Below are 20,222 nucleotides of genomic sequence, written 5' to 3'. Positions count from 1 at the left end.
AGTTGTTAGCTAATAATAGTCATTTGGATGTAATGATGTAACTACATACCTGCGTAACACATGCATTAGTTGTTAGCTGATAATAGTCATTTGGATGTAATGATGTAACTACATACCTGCGTAACACATGCATTACATGTGGCTGTTGTTAGCTAATAATAGTCATTTGGATGTAATGATGTAACTACATACCTGTGTAACACATGCATTAGTTGTTAGCTAATAATAGTCATTTGGATGTAATGATGTAACTACATACCTGCGTAACACATGCATTAGTTGTTAGCTGATAATAGTCATTTGGATGTAATGATGTAACTACATACCTGCGTAACACATGCATTAGTTGTTAGCTAATAATAGTCATTTGGATGTAATGATGTAACTACATACCTGCGTAACACATGCATTAGTTGTTAGCTAATAATAGTCATTTGGATGTAATGATGTAACTACATACCTGCGTAACACATGCATTAGATGTGGCTGTTGTTAGCTAATAATAGTCATTTGGATGTAATGATGTAACTACATACCTGCGTAACACATGCATTAGATGTGGCTCTTGTTAGCTAATAATAGTCATTTGGATGTAATGATGTAACTACATACCTGCGTAACACATGCATTACATGTGGCTGTTGTTAGCTAATAATAGTCATTTGGATGTAATGATGTAACTACATACCTGCGTAACACATGCATTAGATGTTAGCTAATAATAGTCATTTGGATGTAATGATGTAACTACATACCTGCGTAACACATGCATTACATGTGGCTGTTGTTAGCTAATAATAGTCATTTGGATGTAATGATGTAACTACATACCTGCGTAACACATACATTAGTTGTTAGCTAATAATAGTCATTTGGATGTAATGATGTAACTACATACCTGCGTAACACATGCATTAGATGTGGCTGTTGTTAGCTAAAAATAGTCATTTGGATGTAATGATGTAACTACATACCTGCGTAACACATGCATTAGTTGTTAGCTTATAATAGTCATTTGGATGTAATGATGTAACTACATACCTGCGTAACACATGCATTAGTTGTTAGCTGATAATAGTCATTTGGATGTAATGATGTAACTACATACCTGCGTAACACATGCATTACATGTGGCTGTTGTTAGCTAATAATAGTCATTTGGATGTAATGATGTAACTACATACCTGTGTAACACATGCATTAGTTGTTAGCTAATAATAGTCATTTGGATGTAATGATGTAACTACATACCTGCGTAACACATGCATTAGTTGTTAGCTAATAATAGTCATTTGGATGTAATGATGTAACTACATACCTGCGTAACAAATGCATTTGTTGTTAGCTAATAATAGTCATTTGGATGTAATGATGTAACTACATACCTGCGTAACACATACATTAGTTGTTAGCTAATAATAGTCATTTGGATGTAATGATGTAACTACATACCTGCGTAACACATGCATTAGATGTGGCTGTTGTTAGCTAATAATAGTCATTTGGATGTAATGATGTAACTACATACCTGCGTAACACATGCATTAGTTGTTAGCTAATAATAGTCATTTGGATGTAATGATGTAACTACATACCTGCGTAACACATGCATTAGTTGTTAGCTGATAATAGTCATTTGGATGTAATGATGTAACTACATACCTGCGTAACACATGCATTACATGTGGCTGTTGTTAGCTAATAATAGTCATTTGGATGTAATGATGTAACTACATACCTGTGTAACACATGCATTAGTTGTTAGCTAATAATAGTCATTTGGATGTAATGATGTAACTACATACCTGCGTAACACATGCATTAGTTGTTAGCTGATAATAGTCATTTGGATGTAATGATGTAACTACATACCTGCGTAACACATGCATTAGTTGTTAGCTAATAATAGTCATTTGGATGTAATGATGTAACTACATACCTGCGTAACACATGCATTAGTTGTTAGCTAATAATAGTCATTTGGATGTAATGATGTAACTACATACCTGCGTAACACATGCATTAGATGTGGCTGTTGTTAGCTAATAATAGTCATTTGGATGTAATGATGTAACTACATACCTGCGTAACACATGCATTAGATGTGGCTCTTGTTAGCTAATAATAGTCATTTGGATGTAATGATGTAACTACATACCTGCGTAACACATGCATTACATGTGGCTGTTGTTAGCTAATAATAGTCATTTGGATGTAATGATGTAACTACATACCTGCGTAACACATGCATTAGATGTGGCTGTTGTTAGCTAATAATAGTCATTTGGATGTAATGATGTAACTACATACCTGCGTAACACATGCATTAGTTGTTAGCTAATAATAGTCATTTGGATGTAATGATGTAACTACATACCTGCGTAACACATGCACTAGTTGTTAGCTGATAATAGTCATTTGGATGTAATGATGTAACTACATACCTGCGTAACACATGCATTAGTTGTTAGCTAATAATAGTCATTTGGATGTAATGATGTAACTACATACCTGCGTAACACCTGCATTAGTTGTTAGCTAATAATAGTCATTTGGATGTAATGATGTAACTACATACCTGCGTAACACATGCATTAGTTGTTAGCTAATAATAGTCATTTGGATGTAATGATGTAACTACATACCTGCGTAACACATGCATTTGTTGTTAGCTAATAATAGTCATTTGGATGTAATGATGTAACTACATACCTGCGTAACACATGCATTTGTTGTTAGCTAATAATAGTCATTTGGATGTAATGATGTAACTACATACCTGCGTAACACATGCATTAGTTGTTAGCTAATAATAGTCATTTGGATGTAATGATGTAACTACATACCTGCGTAACACATGCATTACATGTGGCTGTTGTTAGCTAATAATAGTCATTTGGATGTAATGATGTAACTACATACCTGTGTAACACATGCATTAGATGTTAGCTAATAATAGTCATTTGGATGTAATGATGTAACTACATACCTGCGTAACACATGCATTTGTTGTTAGCTAATAATAGTCATTTGGATGTAATGATGTAACTACATACCTGCGTAACACATGCATTAGTTGTTAGCTAATAATAGTCATTTGGATGTAATGATGTAACTACATACCTGCGTAACACATGCATTACATGTGGCTGTTGTTAGCTAATAATAGTCATTTGGATGTAATGATGTAACTACATACCTGTGTAACACATGCATTAGATGTTAGCTAATAATAGTCATTTGGATGTAATGATGTAACTACATACCTGTGTAACACATGCATTACATGTTAGCTAATAATAGTCATTTGGATGTAATGATGTAACTACATACCTGTGTAACACATGCATTACATGTGGCTGTTGTTAGCTAATAATAGTCATTTGGATAGTTCAATTAAATGTAAATCCTATCTTAACAATAACATGATTGCAAATTGTTTATGGCCTCTCTTGGACTGCTTTTGTACGTGTGCACGTGTTCTCTGCACGTACGTGTTGACCAGACAGGGTGAGTGACCGCCGTAAACACCAATCATTTTATACGCACTGGTTATTACACAACCTTAGTAATTGTAAAAGTAATAGTCTTTATGCCACAGTGCTGAACAACCATCTGCCCATATCAAACCTGACATTTTTGGGAAAAGTCCTGGAGAAGGTGTCTCCCAAATCTGGTGATGTGCAATACCACTGATTTTTATTCAGAACCTATACCAAGTAAAATCCAGGCCGGTATCGGCAATATGGGTCTGATACTGATACTTTGCGCAAATATACTGTACATTATGGGTCTGGTATTGTTTAAAAAGTATTGTAATTTAAGTGTTGCTGATCTTGGCACCACCTTAAAGGCACCTGGAATGCTGTCCTCAGAGTCCTCCACCATAGGGAGGATCTTAGTTGTGGCATTTCCAGTTTTGCTGGCTTCAATGCCACAGTGTACAGCCAGCTTGGCGTAGATTGAGTGGAATTGCTGTGTGTTGGCATTGTTGTTGCAGCCTCCTGTTTATAATAAGAGAAGAGTACATACATAAGATTGTGCATTAGCACCCTCATCTTACATTCTTATTGACATATACATATATAGTTATTAATATTGTATTTCTTGAAATGCCTTATGCCTATATAAAAGATAAAACAATTAAAATGTTTCCCTTCGTTTCATATTTTCAGTTATCAACACACAACACATGATTTATGAAGGTGAACAAATGTAACAAATAATCCTTGATGTGATTAAATGAGTGACTCATTAGAATATATATTTTTTTATTATTTTTTAAGTTTAAGTCTCAACGATAGTCACACACACACTCGGTGTGGTGAATTTATCCTCTGCATTTAACCCATCACCATGTTCAGATCCTGGGAGGTGAGGGGAGCAGTGAGCAGCAGCGGTGGCCGCACTCGGGAATCATTTTGGTGATTTAACCCCCAATTCCAAGCCTTGATGCTGAGTGCCAAGCAGGGAGGTAATGGCTCCCATTTTTTAAGTCTTTGGTACGACTCGCCCAGGGTTTGAACTCTCCACCTTCCAGTCTCAGGGCGGACACTCTAACCACAAGACCACTGAGCAGGTCTTATAGACTCTCCACCTTCCAGTCTCAGGGCGGACACTCTAACCACAAGACCACTGAGCAGGTCTTATAGACTCTCCACCTTCCAGTCTCAGGGCGGACACTCTAACCACAAGGCCACTGAGCAGGTCTTATAGACTCTCCACCTTCCAGTCTCAGGGCGGACACTCTAACCACAAGACCACTGAGCAGGTCTTATAGACTCTCCACCTTCCAGTCTCAGGGCGGACACTCTAACCACAAGACCACTGAGCAGGTCTTATAAACTCTCCACCTTCCAGTCTCAGGGCGGACACTCTAACCACAAGACCACTGAGCAGGTCTTATAGACTCTCCACCTTCCAGTCTCAGGGCGGACACTCTAACCACAAGACCACTGAGCAGGTCTTATAGACTCTCCACCTTCCAGTCTCAGGGCGGACACTCTAACCACAAGACCACTGAGCAGGTCTTATAAACTCTCCACCTTCCAGTCTCAGGGCGGACACTCTAACCACAAGGCCACTGAGCAGGTCTTATAAACTCTCCACCTTCCAGTCTCAGGGCGGACACTCTAACCACAAGGCCACTGAGCAGGTCTTATAAACTCTCCACCTTCCAGTCTCAGGGCGGACACTCTAACCACAAGACCACTGAGCAGGTCTTATAGACTCTCCACCTTCCAGTCTCAGGGCGGACACTCTAACCACAAGACCACTGAGCAGGTCTTATAGACTCTCCACCTTCCAGTCTCAGGGCGGACACTCTAACCACAAGACCACTGAGCAGGTCTTATACACTCTCCACCTTCCAGTCTCAGGGCGGACACTCTAACCACAAGACCACTGAGCAGGTCTTATAGACTCTCCACCTTCCAGTCTCAGGGCGGACACTCTAACCACAAGGCCACTGAGCAGGTCTTATAGACTCTCCACCTTCCAGTCTCAGGGCGGACACTCTAACCACAAGACCACTGAGCAGGTCTTATAGACTCTCCACCTTCCAGTCTCAGGGCGGACACTCTAACCACAAGACCACTGAGCAGGTCTTATAAACTCTCCACCTTCCAGTCTCAGGGCGGACACTCTAACCACAAGACCACTGAGCAGGTCTTATAGACTCTCCACCTTCCAGTCTCAGGGCGGACACTCTAACCACAAGGCCACTGAGCAGGTCTTATAAACTCTCCACCTTCCAGTCTCAGGGCGGACACTCTAACCACAAGACCACTGAGCAGGTCTTATAAACTCTCCACCTTCCAGTCTCAGGGCGGACACTCTAACCACAAGACCACTGAGCAGGTCTTATAGACTCTCCACCTTCCAGTCTCAGGGCGGACACTCTAACCACAAGACCACTGAGCAGGTCTTATAGACTCTCCACCTTCCAGTCTCAGGGCGGACACTCTAACCACAAGACCACTGAGCAGGTCTTATAGACTCTCCACCTTCCAGTCTCAGGGCGGACACTCTAACCACAAGACCACTGAGCAGGTCTTATAAACTCTCCACCTTCCAGTCTCAGGGCGGACACTCTAACCACAAGACCACTGAGCAGGTCTTATAGACTCTCCACCTTCCAGTCTCAGGGCGGACACTCTAACCACAAGGCCACTGAGCAGGTCTTATAGACTCTCCACCTTCCAGTCTCAGGGCGGACACTCTAACCACAAGGCCACTGAGCAGGTCTTATAGACTCTCCACCTTCCAGTCTCAGGGCGGACACTCTAACCACAAGACCACTGAGCAGGTCTTATAGACTCTCCACCTTCCAGTCTCAGGGCGGACACTCTAACCACAAGACCACTGAGCAGGTCTTATACACTCTCCACCTTCCAGTCTCAGGGCGGACACTCTAACCACAAGACCACTGAGCAGGTCTTATAGACTCTCCACCTTCCAGTCTCAGGGCGGACACTCTAACCACAAGGCCACTGAGCAGGTCTTATAGACTCTCCACCTTCCAGTCTCAGGGCGGACACTCTAACCACAAGACCACTGAGCAGGTCTTATAAACTCTCCACCTTCCAGTCTCAGGGCGGACACTCTAACCACAAGACCACTGAGCAGGTCTTATAGACTCTCCACCTTCCAGTCTCAGGGCGGACACTCTAACCACAAGACCACTGAGCAGGTCTTATAAACTCTCCACCTTCCAGTCTCAGGGCGGACACTCTAACCACAAGACCACTGAGCAGGTCTTATAAACTCTCCACCTTCCAGTCTCAGGGCGGACACTCTAACCACAAGACCACTGAGCAGGTCTTATAGACTCTCCACCTTCCAGTCTCAGGGCGGACACTTTAACCACAAGACCACTGAGCAGGTCTTATAGACGCGTTTACACTGCACACCAAATCTGATTATTTTTTGCCCTCAAGTGACAAAGATCTGATTTTTTGTGACAGTCCAAACTCTCCAAAGTCCTTCAAATCTGATCTTTTGGCATCAGATTGAGGCCACCTCAGGAAGTAGTCCTGATTCAAATTGGAATGTCATTTTATTAAGTGGAACTTCTGTCTCGACAAAATGCGACCTGAATGTGACTTGCTCATCAGCTTTGGGCGAGCTACGTCATTGGTGTGTGCCGTGGATATTTGTTTGCTCACCACAACATCCGCTTTTGGTGAGCAAAGACCACCACATTTTGGGTGCATCACTTGTCAGTAGTGTTTAAATAATAGGCTACATATAATATATATATTTATTTGTATATATTATTTACTTTGTTTCCAAAGAAATAGCGATTGTTGAAGGACGGGAATTCACTCTGTGGCGAATTGAAAACTAAAGCTCCTGTAGATCCACGCTGATGTCCGTGTCTCCTCTGACTAAACACTGCATGAACGTAGCGGCCCAGTGCATCAAGTCTAGATGCAAAATTGTCCTAAAAATATACTTGATTGCAAGTTTATGAGCTGAAGTACAATAATAATTAGAGCTATTATTAGGAAAACTAACATGAAATGACTCAGTTGGTCCCCAACATGGCGTCTGTTGTTTGCTTGTCCACACTCTCTCTAGACACCACTCTGGTCACCTTAGCTAGAGAGCACCCCTAGTGGCCACCTCAGGTAAATGTTTGAGTGGCTTTTCTGGGAAATCACGTGACCTGGCAAGCACAACAGGTGTGTCAAGTTTGCAGCCCAACTTCCTCATCAGCTGTTTTTCTTCAACTGAAGCCCAACCTATCCATTGAACAACTAGTCAAACATTTGACTTGATAAGACATCTTGAATGAAGATATCTCAAGTCAACATCTCTACATCTAGAAATGAGCAGTGCCTCTGAAGCTGGAAATAAGTGTTTTATTCTGAAAACAATTAGGGAAGGCCAGTTTATTTATAGAGCACAATTCAAAGTGCTGTACAGAAAATGACAAGAAGGCAACAATAAAATGGAAGTAACCATGGAAAATACTTCAAAATAAAAGAAGAATAATCCTCATAAAACAAGGTTCTCAGAGCTAACATGTCAGAGATGTACTTTGGCACAAGACCATGAAAGGACTTGTACACAAGGAAAGCTGAGTAGCTACAGGAAGCCAGGACTGATATGGACTGATATGATCATATTTCCTAGTTCTAGTCAGGACTTGAGCAGCAGCATTCTGGGTGTACTGCAGTTGCTTTACAGCTGGTTTAAAGAGCCAAGTGAAAAGAGCATTACAGTAGTCCAAACTGCTGGAGACAAAGACTTAGTCTCTCCAAGTCTGATTCAGACATTATTCCTCTGATGTTGGCAAAGTGTTTCAGGTGGTAAAAGCTGCTGATGTTATCGACTTCATGCGGCTGTTAAAGTTCAAGTCTGAGTCCATTATTACTACCAGATTTATCACCTGATTATTAGGTTTCAGGGAGAGTCTCAAGGTGACTAACAATAGTTTCTCTCTGCTAAATCTAAATCGATTTAGTTTAAGTCAACCACATCACACAACATTTTAGTCAGCTAAAATGACAGTACATTTAGTCCACTCAAATAGAAAGTATAAAAGATAAGGTCTCTTTAAAGTTGATTTGAAAGCAGGTTTATCTAGACTATTGTACCTGCAAAACATTTGTTCAACAAAAGTAGCATGATCTAAAGCCTTTGCTAGGTTGGAAAAGTCAAAGATTTGTCCAATTCTGTGACAGTAATGAGACTTTAAAGGACTTGTTGATGTGTTACAAACCTCTTCCTTGTTTATAAGCTACATACAACATCAACTGTTTTTTGTTCATGCACATCATACATATCAATAAAGTGTTTGGATGTATTAATTCAATCAATGAATTGTTGGTTGCCAAAAAGTGATGCAAAGTAATATTTTGTTACTGACACATCTCATCTGTGCATAAGTGACTAGAATAACTTGGGCAAACTTTTTAACTGGCAGGCCATATCCATCACACGCAGGCTTGACAACTCTCAGAAAAAATAAGTAGGAGACATTTTGTTGGCAGATTGTCTTCATCTCTACTGGCATGGTGATTTTTCTGTTTGTTTGCTTGTTTTTGCCTTCTTTATTTATGTGTGTCAGAAATATTGTATGTAAATTATCAAAAAAACTTTCCGTTCTCTGAGTTCCCAGTGAACAGACGGAAGCTGTCTTTGTTGCAATAATCCAAAGGCTTGGAAAATACCACTGTGTACGATGGGAAGAGACGGGAAGGGTTAGCTATTGTGATCCAAGACTTGCCCAAGCTCGATCCAGGACCAGTACAAGCCTGAGGTATCTTTTTCTTTTGTGTTAATGTGACCGAAAACAATGGCTGTTTACATACCCCCATTCCTTTAGAAACAGCTGCTGTTATGTAAACAGGGAATATCCAAATAAAAGAGGAGACGTGAACATTTTTCCGTGAGCGCGTGGGTGACACTGTAAGAGGTTACAGGTCGACATGTTTCTCCTCAAACCGAGCAAAATTGAATTCCGTCTCTATTTCCTTGCTTCTTGTCTTGTTTAATAGATGTCATCGATGTTTGAACCTGACATTGTGAAAAACATGTTTTACTATTTGACTGAAACCTGTATTTCATTACACACGTCTCGGAGTAATAAGATCACATTGTAATAAAAACATGACCAAATAATTAATGTTGGAGTGCAAAATAATACAATTAATAGAATTAAATCAGTAAATGTCTTTCATTTTTTCCCATGAGAGGTCGCCACAGCACAACAATCATGATGATTCAGATCAATGTTTACCTTCCCATCCTGACCGGGAATCGTACTCACACCCACTGTCACACACAGCAGATGTGTATACCATTCCACTACTAGCATCAACAGAAGAACAGGTGAATTACGTTATTTTACTCTCTTAAATTTGCAGTCATTTCCATTAAATATTGTGTTTTAATAAAGAGCTCTGCCATTCATTCTTTCTGTTGACAATTGACAAAATATTTCAAATTGTCACTTTTCAGACATGGTAAAGGCTTAAGATCATTTAATACTTGTTTTGCATGACTGCAAGCTAAAAGTGTTATCATGTGTGTAATGACAAAGCACCTCCAAAACAGAAATTGTATTTGACAAGTTTTTACTGAATAAAACCCCCAGAATGTACATGAAACATTGTACACATAAAACACTGAATATCAAGAGTATATGAACGGCCTACCTTGTTTACTTCCCAAATGACATCCTCGGCATGTTTGGCAATCAAGCAAAAATATGATTATGCAAAAAGGAACGGAAAAAACAGCAAATTGTTTCAAAAATATAAATATTTGACAATGCTTTGTCATAAAAATGTTGTGTCACTGTCCCCCTCCGTCACACTAACTAGTAAGGTTGGCTACCCAATTCTGTACTTTTGTAGGTGATGACCCGATTCCCTCAGTACTATCAATTATGTAAAATCAAGTTGGATACCTTTGTTGCATGTGACGTCATGTCTGCTTTCAGACTAAACACGGGCTCAGGTAAACAATCACTCAAGCAGCACTCAGGCCGGACTCAGCCAAACTCCCTCTAAGTCATGTTGCCATTTTCAACACCAACACAGTGCTTAATAAAAAAACAGCGCAAACATAAAGTAATGCGACACTCTTCCAAAATGCGCTAGCTTATTGCTAATTTACATAGGATTTGCCAAAGACAGGCTACTATTTACATGAAGGATTTTACATGGCGATTTCAACACCTTGGAATTTGGTAAAGGAAACAACTAAGATTATAGTTCGAATTTTACAATTTTGTGTAATAACTATTCTTACAGTATTGACACTTTGTAGGGCGCAACCTAAAAAGTTAATTTCCTGAAAAAAAAAGCTACTTTCTAGTTTGACAACATAGCATAAATAGTTATACAGTGCTGCCATCTAATGGTCTTGGAAGTGCAACTGCATTGCAAATGAGACTAATGTCATCAGAAAAGAAGATAAAACAACTGGACAGCAGTTCTCATAATCATCATTCTTAAATGTTACATCAAAAACAATTAATATTAGCATACGGAAGTAGTTAAAAATGGTACTATTGTTCCAAAATATTGTTAAAAATAATGATGAGATGCGACACAAGGTGATATTCACTGATAAGCAGCTGTCTATTGGTTTGAAAAGGAAAGAAGAAATCCTTGTCAATGTGATGACACATGAGCCCCAAATGATGACATCACAACTACATGGACACAAAGATCAACATCTGATAAAATATTGTTGACAAATGCAGATTGAAGGTGTTTTGTCAGCCACAAACAGCCAAAGAAGACATGGTGTAAGATGAGGAGCAATTAGTGCAGATGTGAAAGAAAAGTCCAAGTGTGATGAGGTCCCTCAGCGATGGAGACATCTCTCTGTGTTCCAGTGCACAAAGCATCCTGGAGGAAGAAGATGACTCAGCACATTCCCAACAAAAGCAGGTGCAGATGTTAGCATGTGGCAGAGTCAACATCATCTTCACAAAAAGTCAGAAGAACATTTGGAGGTGCGTGAAAAAGCAAAGTCCTCACTGTGCTGTGTGTCACTCAGCCTTCAGCCTTCAGCCTTCACGTCTCTCTGAGAGCTGGTTACCACCGTCACCAGCTGGCGGAGCACAAAACGCACCGTGAGCTGCTTACGCTGCTCATGCTAAGCCCACACCTCACTCTGGTGAAGGAAGTCCATCTTCACTCATATCACATCTTTGCAGCTGGGAATTCTGCTCTTCTACTTCCTGACTAGTCTAAGACTAAGTCTCCAAACAGGTTCAGCTTGGCTTCAAGGCTCATGTGCAAGCAGCCCTCCAGTGTCTTAGTCAGGTCAAAAGTTTACATACACCTGTAAAGAACATCATGTCATGGCTGACTTCAGTTTCCAATCATTTGTACGACTCTTTTTTTTTTTGTGATGTAGTGATTGGAGCACATACTTGTTGCTCACAAAAAACATTCATGAAGTTTGCTTCTTTTATGAATTTATTGTGGGTCTACTGTACATGTGAGCAAATGTGCTGGGTCAAAAGTGTACATACAGCAATGTTAATATTTGCTTACATGACCCTTGGCAAGTTTCACTGCAATAAGGCGCTTTTGGTTTTTGAGTTTCTGACCCCTCCTTTTGACAAAATTAGTGTAGTTCAGCTAAATGTGTTGGTTTTCTGACATGGACTTTTCAGCATTGTCCACACGTATAAGTCAGGACTTTGGGAAGGCCATTCTAAAACCTTAATTCTTGCCTGATTTAGCCATTCCTTTGCCACTTTTGAGGTGTGTTTGGGGTCATTGTCCTGTTGGAACATCCAAAAGCGCCCAAGACCCAACCTCCGGGTTGATGATGTTAGCTTGTCCTGAAGAATTTGGAGCTAATCCTCCTTTTTCATTGTCCCATTTAAATCACCAGTTTTATTGGCTGCAAAACAGGCCCAGAGCATAATACTACCACTGTTAACATGTTTCTCCGTATACTGGGTTAACGCATGCGCAGTGTTGATGGGCGGGAAGGAAAAAGTGTTTTTCCTCTGTGCAGCAGTTGATTAAAAGTTGTGAATCAGAATAGGCGTCGTGTTTATTCACCCATATTTAACATTGGTAGCAGAGGATGGTTGAGGATGGCTGCAAACTATAAAATACCGCCGAGGTTTGACGAGTCCAAGCCATACGAGTGCTGGAAAAATGAAGTTAACATTTGGATGCGCGTTACAGAACTCAATAAGAAAAAGCAAGCACTGGCTGTGGCTTTGGGACTTGAAGGGAGAGCCAGAGAAATGGCAATGGAGATATCTGCGGAGGAGTTGGACAATGACAACGGTATGACGACATTATTTGCAAAACTGGATGACGTTTTGCTGAAAGAGGAAAAGGATCGCGCATACGAAGCGTACACGTACTTCGACCGCATCACCAAAAATATTTCCGTTTCAATGGTGGACTATATTATTGACTTTGAACAGCGCTGATGGGGTGTTAGCCTTCAAACTTCTTGACACAGCCTGCCTCGATGAGAAAGACAGGCAGCTAGCACTGAGGGCTAACACGGAGCTAAGCTTCTCGTCAATGAAGTCCGCTCTCAAACGGATATTCGGAGGTAAAACAACGGGCAAGTCAAGCGAGATACAACTGAACCAGGACACAGCTTTCCTCACAGAACAGCCACAATGGAGAGGAAGACCAAACACACCGTTTCCACGTGGTCAACGAAGATCGGTGACGCCGTTACCGGGTACAAACCCACTGGATAAGTACGGTAAACGATCACGATGTGCCGTCTGTCAAAGCACATGCCACTGGGCAAAGGACTGCCCGCACAAAAAGCACGAACAAGTAAGATTGACTGAAAATGACAATTTGGATGAAGTTAATATCACGCTGTTAACGAATGATCCCCAGTCTAAAGCTGAGATTTTTATGACTGAAGCAGCAAGCTCAGCGATCATAGACACCGCCTGCACTCGCACAGTGTGTGGCGAAAAGTGGCTTGAAAGTTTTGTATAAAATCCCAATTAAAAGCAGGTAAATAAGCTAAGAAGTACAGAAAGGTCTAGCAACAGAATGTTTCGTTTTGGAGATGGAAATGTGATTCATTCCGCCAGAAAAGTGCATCTACCTGCTAAAATAGGATGGACAAAGTGTAACATTGAGACAGAAGTTGTCAAAGTCGATATTCCACTCCTGCTGAGTAAAACATCATTAAAAAAGGCAGGAACTACGTTAGACATAGAAAACGACAGGGTAGTGATGTTTGAGCAGCAGATACCTCTTCAGTTTACCAGCTCAGGACATTACTGTCTAGACATAAGAGACAAAGGTGACATGGAATGTCAGATTCAAGATTTAATTGCTGAAGATGAAGTCCTGATTGTAACAGAAAACATGTCCACAATCGAGAAGACCAAGGTCCTCCTCAAACAATTTGGCCATGCATCAGCAGATCGCCTGCACAGGCTAATTCAAAGTTCAGGGAACAAAGACCAGGACTGTCTCAATATTTTGCAACAAATAGTGGATGCATGTCACACGTGCCAAAGATATAGCAAGACAAAGCCAGAGCTAGCTGTTGGTTTGCCTCTTGCTTCGGAATACAATGAAAATGTGGCGGTGGACCTGCACGAGCTTGAGTCAGGCATTTGGTATTTACATCTAATGGACCATTTCACACGTTTCAGCGCTGGAAATATTGTGAAAACCAAGAAATCTTCTGTAATTGTCAACTCTTTCATCCACACATGGATAAGTGTCCATGGTCCTCCAAAGAAGCTCTTCAGTGACAACGGAGGAGAATTTAACAATGAAGAGTTCATGGACATGGCAGAAAACTTCAATATCGAGATCAAGACAACCGCAGGATACAGCCCATGGAGCAACGGACTTTTGGAACGTCATAATCAGACACTCACGAACATCATCCAGAAAGTTAAACAGGAAAAAGATTGTGACTGGAGTACTGCCTTGGACTGGGCCTTAATGGCTAAGAACTGCATGCACAGTGTACATGGTTATAGTCCACATCAACTGGTATTTGGTCAAAATCCTAATCTTCCCAATGTATTGGTAAATGAGCTACCTGCACTAGAGTGAGCACAAGAGTAGGAGAACACATATCAGCTCTGCATGCCTCAAGGAAGGCTTTCACTGAAGTTGAATGTTCAGAGAGGATAAGAAGGGCATTAAGAAAACAGCTTAGACACACAGATGAAAAATATGAGACAGGAGAAAAGGTTTACTATAAACGAGGAGATAGTGCAGAGTGGAAGGGACCAGGAGTGGTGATTGGTCAAGATGGAGCTGTTGGTGTTTGGAAGACATGGAGGTATTCTAGTTAGAGTTCATCATTCACGACTTAATAAGGTGCACACACAGATTAAAGACAAGGAAATGACACAAAGTAAAGTTCACACTGAAACAGGATGTGAAAAACATGAAGAGAACATAACCGCTGATAGTGACACAGATGCTTTACACATACCATCATGTGGCTCAGATAATGAAAAAAACACAGACAGTGAAAGTGAACACGACAGTGATGGAGAGGGAAACACAAGTGAAGGTGTAATTCAAAGTGATGCACCTCAAATGAATCACAGTGCCTGTGATAACCTTCTCCCTGCTTCTAATGTGAAGTTAAAAACGGGACAGATTGTAACTTTTGTGAAAAGAGATACAAGTGTAACATGTAGGGCTAAAGTACTCAGTAGAGCAGGTAAAGCAACAGGAAGCTATAAAACCTGGTATAATGTGCAGCATATTGAGCCGGATGGCAGTACTGGACTAAAAGAGGCTGTTGACATGTGGTGTGTACAGCATCTTAACACTGAGTCAGCTGTCGGGGAGGCTGATGTACTCATAACAAAAGACATCTCATTTGATGCAGCCAAACAGGCAGAGATAGAAAGCTGGAAAAGCAATAATGTTTTTGAAAACACAGGACAAAAGTGTATCTCCACTAGGTGGGTCTGTAGTCTCAAAGAAAGTGACACTGGTATTGTACCCAAAGCCAGACTTGTAGCAAGGGGGTTTGAAGAACTTCATTTCAAAAATCTACAAAAAGATTCACCAACCTGTGCTTCTGAATCTCTAAGACTATTGCTAAGTGTCATTTGTCAAAATCATTGGGAAGTCCATTCCATGGACATTAAGTCTGCCTTTTTACAGGGTATGGAGTTGTCGAGAGACATTTGTCCACCTTCCTCCAGAAGCTAACTGTAAGGGGGTTATTTGGAAACTAAAGAAGTGTGTGTATGGGCTTGCTGATGCATCTCTCTATTCATACAACAAGGTGAAGGAAATCATGCTGAGCACAGGTGGTAAAGTGTCACAGGTAGACCCAGCAGTATTTATTGGCTGGATGATGAAAACACAGTGACAGGTGTACTCGCATGTCATGTCGATGATTTTATGTGGGCAGGCTCATCAAACTTTTCAGAAAATGTCATCCCTAAACTGAAGTCTGAGTTCCGAGTGGGACGTGAGGAACATGACAATTTCTGCTATTTGGGAATGGATATTGAAACTGTTAATGATTGTGTAGAGTTGCATCAGCACAGCTACATTGAAAGTCTGCACCCCATTCACTTACAGAAAGAGATGCTCCTCTTAATGAAACAGAAAAAGAACAACTCAGATCAAAAATAGGACAGATACTCTGGGTTGCAAAACAGACAAGACCTGACGTAATGTTTGATTCTTGTGGTCTGGCCTCTAGTCTAAAGAATGCGACTGTGCAATCAATTCACAATGCTAATAAGTTAGCTCGTAAACTTAAAGCTGAAAAAGTGACTTTAAAATGTCAACATTTGGGAAATGATACTGCCTTAAACCTAACTGTATTCAGCGATGCTTCATTGGGAAATCTTCCTGATGGAGGTACACAAGAGGGCATGTTGATCACCCCAATGGGAAAAGGAGGTAAATTCTCCCCCCTTTTCTGGCAGTCCAAGAGAATTCGACGTGTGGTGCGAAGCACCCTTGCCGGAGAAACTCTGGCCATGTCGGATGGAATAGACAATGCAGTGTTTCTTGCCACCCTCTATTCTGAGCTCACTACTGGCACCGCTGGTCTAAATGGCTCCAGCGTTACTTTGTGTGACTGATAATCATTCTCTCTATGATGCTCTTCGATCAACAAAACAGGCAACAGAGAAAAGGCTTCGGTTAGATATAAGTGGCATCAAAGAACTTATTCACAAGAAAAAATACAAAAGGTACTCTGGTCAGCAACAAAAGCTCAACTGGCTGACTGTCTTACGAAAAAGGGGGCATCACCCTTGATGCTTTTGAAAGAATTGAGTGAAGGGAAATGGGTTCTTACCTAGGTTGATTGTATTGTTTCTGTTGTTTAAAAAGACATGTATTTGTTCTTATCAAACGTGCTATTTAATTTTTTTTTTTATATAAAAGATAGGGGGATTGTTAACATGTTTCTCCATATACTGGGTTAACGCATGCACAGTGTTTATGGCAGGATACGGAGTTAACGCATGCACAGTGTTTATGGGCAGGATACGGAGTTAACGCATGCACAGTGTTTATGGGCAGGATACGGAGTTAACACCATGCACAGTGTTTATGGGCAGGATACGGAGTTAACACATGCACAGTGTTTATGGGCAGGATACGGAGTTAACACATGCACAGTGTTTATGGGCAGGATACGGAGTTAACACATGCACAGTGTTTATGGCAGGATACGGAGTTAACACATGCACAGTGTTTATGGGCAGGATACGGAGTTAACACATGCACAGTGTTTATGGGCAGGATACGGAGTTAACACATGCACAGTGTTTATGGGCAGGATACGGAGTTAACGCATGCACAGTGTTTATGGGCAGGATACGGAGTTAACGCATGCACAGTGTTTATGGGCAGGATACGGAGTTAACGCATGCACAGTGTTTATGGGCAGGATACGGAGTTAACGCATGCACAGTGTTTATGGGCAGGATACGGAGTTAACACATGCACAGTGTTTATGGGCAGGATACGGAGTTAACACATGCACAGTGTTTATGGCAGGATACGGAGTTAACACATGCACAGTGTCTATGGGCAGGATACGGAGTTAACACATGCACAGTGTTTATGGGCAGGATACGGAGTTAACACATGCACAGTGTTTATGGGCAGGATACGGAGTTAACACATGCACAGTGTTTAGGGCAGGATACGGAGTTAACACATGCACAGTGTTATGGGCAGGATACGGAGTTAACACATGCACAGTGTTTATGGGCAGGATAACGGAGTTAACACATGCACAGTGTTGATGGGCAGGATACGGAGTTAACACATGCACAGTGTTTATGGGCAGGATACGGAGTTAACACATGCACAGTGTTTATGGGCAGGATACGGAGTTAACACATGCACAGTGTTTATGGCAGGATACGGAGTTAACACATGCACAGTGTTTATGGGCAGGATACGGAGTTAACACATGCACAGTGTTTATGGGCAGGATACGAGTTAACACATGCACAGTGTTTATGGGCAGGATACGAGTTAACACATGCACAGTGTTTATGGCAGGATACGGAGTTAACACATGCACAGTGTTGATGGGCAGGATACGGAGTTAACACATGCACAGTGTTTATGGGCAGGATACGGAGTTAACACATGCACAGTGTTGATGGGCAGGATACGGAGTTAACACATGCACAGTGTTTATGGGCAGGATACGGAGTTAACACATGCACAGTGTTTATGGGCAGGATACGGAGTTAACACATGCACAGTGTTGATGGGCAGGATACGGAGTTAACACATGCACAGTGTTGATGGGCAGGATACGGAGTTAACACATGCACAGTGTTTATGGGCAGGATACGGAGTTAACACATGCACAGTGTTTATGGGCAGGATACGGAGTTAACACATGCACAGTGTTTATGGGCAGGATACGGAGTTAACACATGCACAGTGTTGATGGGCAGGATACGGAGTTAACACATGCACAGTGTTTATGGGCAGGATACGGAGTTAACACATGCACAGTGTTTATGGGCAGGATACGGAGTTAACACATGCACAGTGTTGATGGGCAGGATACGGAGTTAACACATGCACAGTGTTGATGGGCAGGATACGGAGTTAACACATGCACAGTGTTTATGGGCAGGATACGGAGTTAACACATGCACAGTGTTTATGGGCAGGATACGGAGTTAACACATGCACAGTGTTTATGGGCAGGATACGGAGTTAACACATGCACAGTGTTGATGGGCAGGATACGGAGTTAACACATGCACAGTGTTTATGGGCAGGATACGGAGTTAACACATGCACAGTGTTTATGGGCAGGATACGGAGTTAACACATGCACAGTGTTGATGGGCAGGATACGGAGTTAACACATGCACAGTGTTTATGGGCAGGATACGGAGTTAACACATGCACAGTGTTGATGGGCAGGATACGGAGTTAACACATGCACAGTGTTGATGGGCAGGATACGGAGTTAACACATGCACAGTGTTTATGGGCAGGATACGGAGTTAACACATGCACAGTGTTTATGGGCAGGATACGGAGTTAACACATGCACAGTGTTGATGGGCAGGATACGAGTTAACACATGCACAGTGTTGATGGGCAGGATAAGGAGTTAACACATGCACAGTGTTGATGGGCAGGATACGGAGTTAACACATGCACAGTGTTTATGGGCAGGATACGGAGTTAACACATGCACAGTGTTTATGGGCAGGATACGGAGTTAACACATGCACAGTGTTTATGGGCAGGATACGGAGTTAACACATGCACAGTGTTGATGGGCAGGATACGGAGTTAACACATGCACAGTGTTGATGGGCAGGATACGGAGTTAACACATGCACAGTGTTTATGGGCAGGATACGGAGTTAACACATGCACAGTGTTTATGGGCAGGATACGGAGTTAACACATGCACAGTGTTTATGGGCAGGATACGGAGTTAACACATGCACAGTGTTGATGGGCAGGATACGGAGTTAACACATGCACAGTGTTTATGGGCAGGATACGGAGTTAACACATGCACAGTGTTTATGGGCAGGATACGGAGTTAACACATGCACAGTGTTGATGGGCAGGATACGGAGTTAACACATGCACAGTGTTTATGGCAGGATACGGAGTTAACACATGCACAGTGTTGATGGGCAGGATACGGAGTTAACACATGCACAGTGTTGATGGGCAGGATACGGAGTTAACACATGCACAGTGTTTATGGGCAGGATACGGAGTTAACACATGCACAGTGTTTATGGGCAGGATACGGAGTTAACACATGCACAGTGTTGATGGGCAGGATACGGAGTTAACACATGCACAGTGTTGATGGGCAGGATAAGGAGTTAACACATGCACAGTGTTGATGGGCAGGATACGGAGTTAACACATGCACAGTGTTTATGGCAGGATACGGAGTTAACGCATGCACAGTGTTTATGGGCAGGATACGGAGTTAACGCATGCACAGTGTTTATGGGCAGGATACGGAGTTAACGCATGCACAGTGTTTATGGGCAGGATAGGAGTTAACACATGCACAGTGTTTATGGGCAGGATACGGAGTTAACACATGCACAGTGTTTATGGGCAGGATACGGAGTTAACACATGCACAGTGTTTATGGGCAGGATACGGAGTTAACGCATGCACAGTGTTTATGGGCAGGATACGGAGTTAACACATGCACAGTGTTTATGGGCAGGATACGGAGTTAACACATGCACAGTGTTGATGGGCAGGATACGGAGTTAA

The 20,222-nt window shown here is 41.7% G+C and overlaps 1 long non-coding RNA gene across 1 annotated transcript; it reads right to left on the bottom strand.

Moving 5' to 3' along the window:
* Positions 1-7,851: 7,851 nt before the first annotated feature.
* LOC133547459 (uncharacterized) lies at positions 7,852-16,500 on the bottom strand. Its single transcript, XR_009805503.1, has 2 exons — positions 11,502-16,500; positions 7,852-11,369 (listed from the first exon to the last, which is right to left on the bottom strand). It is a non-coding gene; the product is annotated as an uncharacterized LOC133547459 (long non-coding RNA).
* Between the last annotated feature and the right edge of the window lie 3,722 nt (positions 16,501-20,222).

This window comes from Nerophis ophidion, unplaced genomic scaffold (genome assembly GCF_033978795.1).
Source record: "Nerophis ophidion isolate RoL-2023_Sa unplaced genomic scaffold, RoL_Noph_v1.0 HiC_scaffold_114, whole genome shotgun sequence".
NCBI lineage: Eukaryota > Metazoa > Chordata > Actinopteri > Syngnathiformes > Syngnathidae > Nerophis > Nerophis ophidion.
The sequence above is the reverse complement of the archived record's forward strand: the minus strand, read 5'-3'. Positions and strand labels throughout refer to the sequence as shown.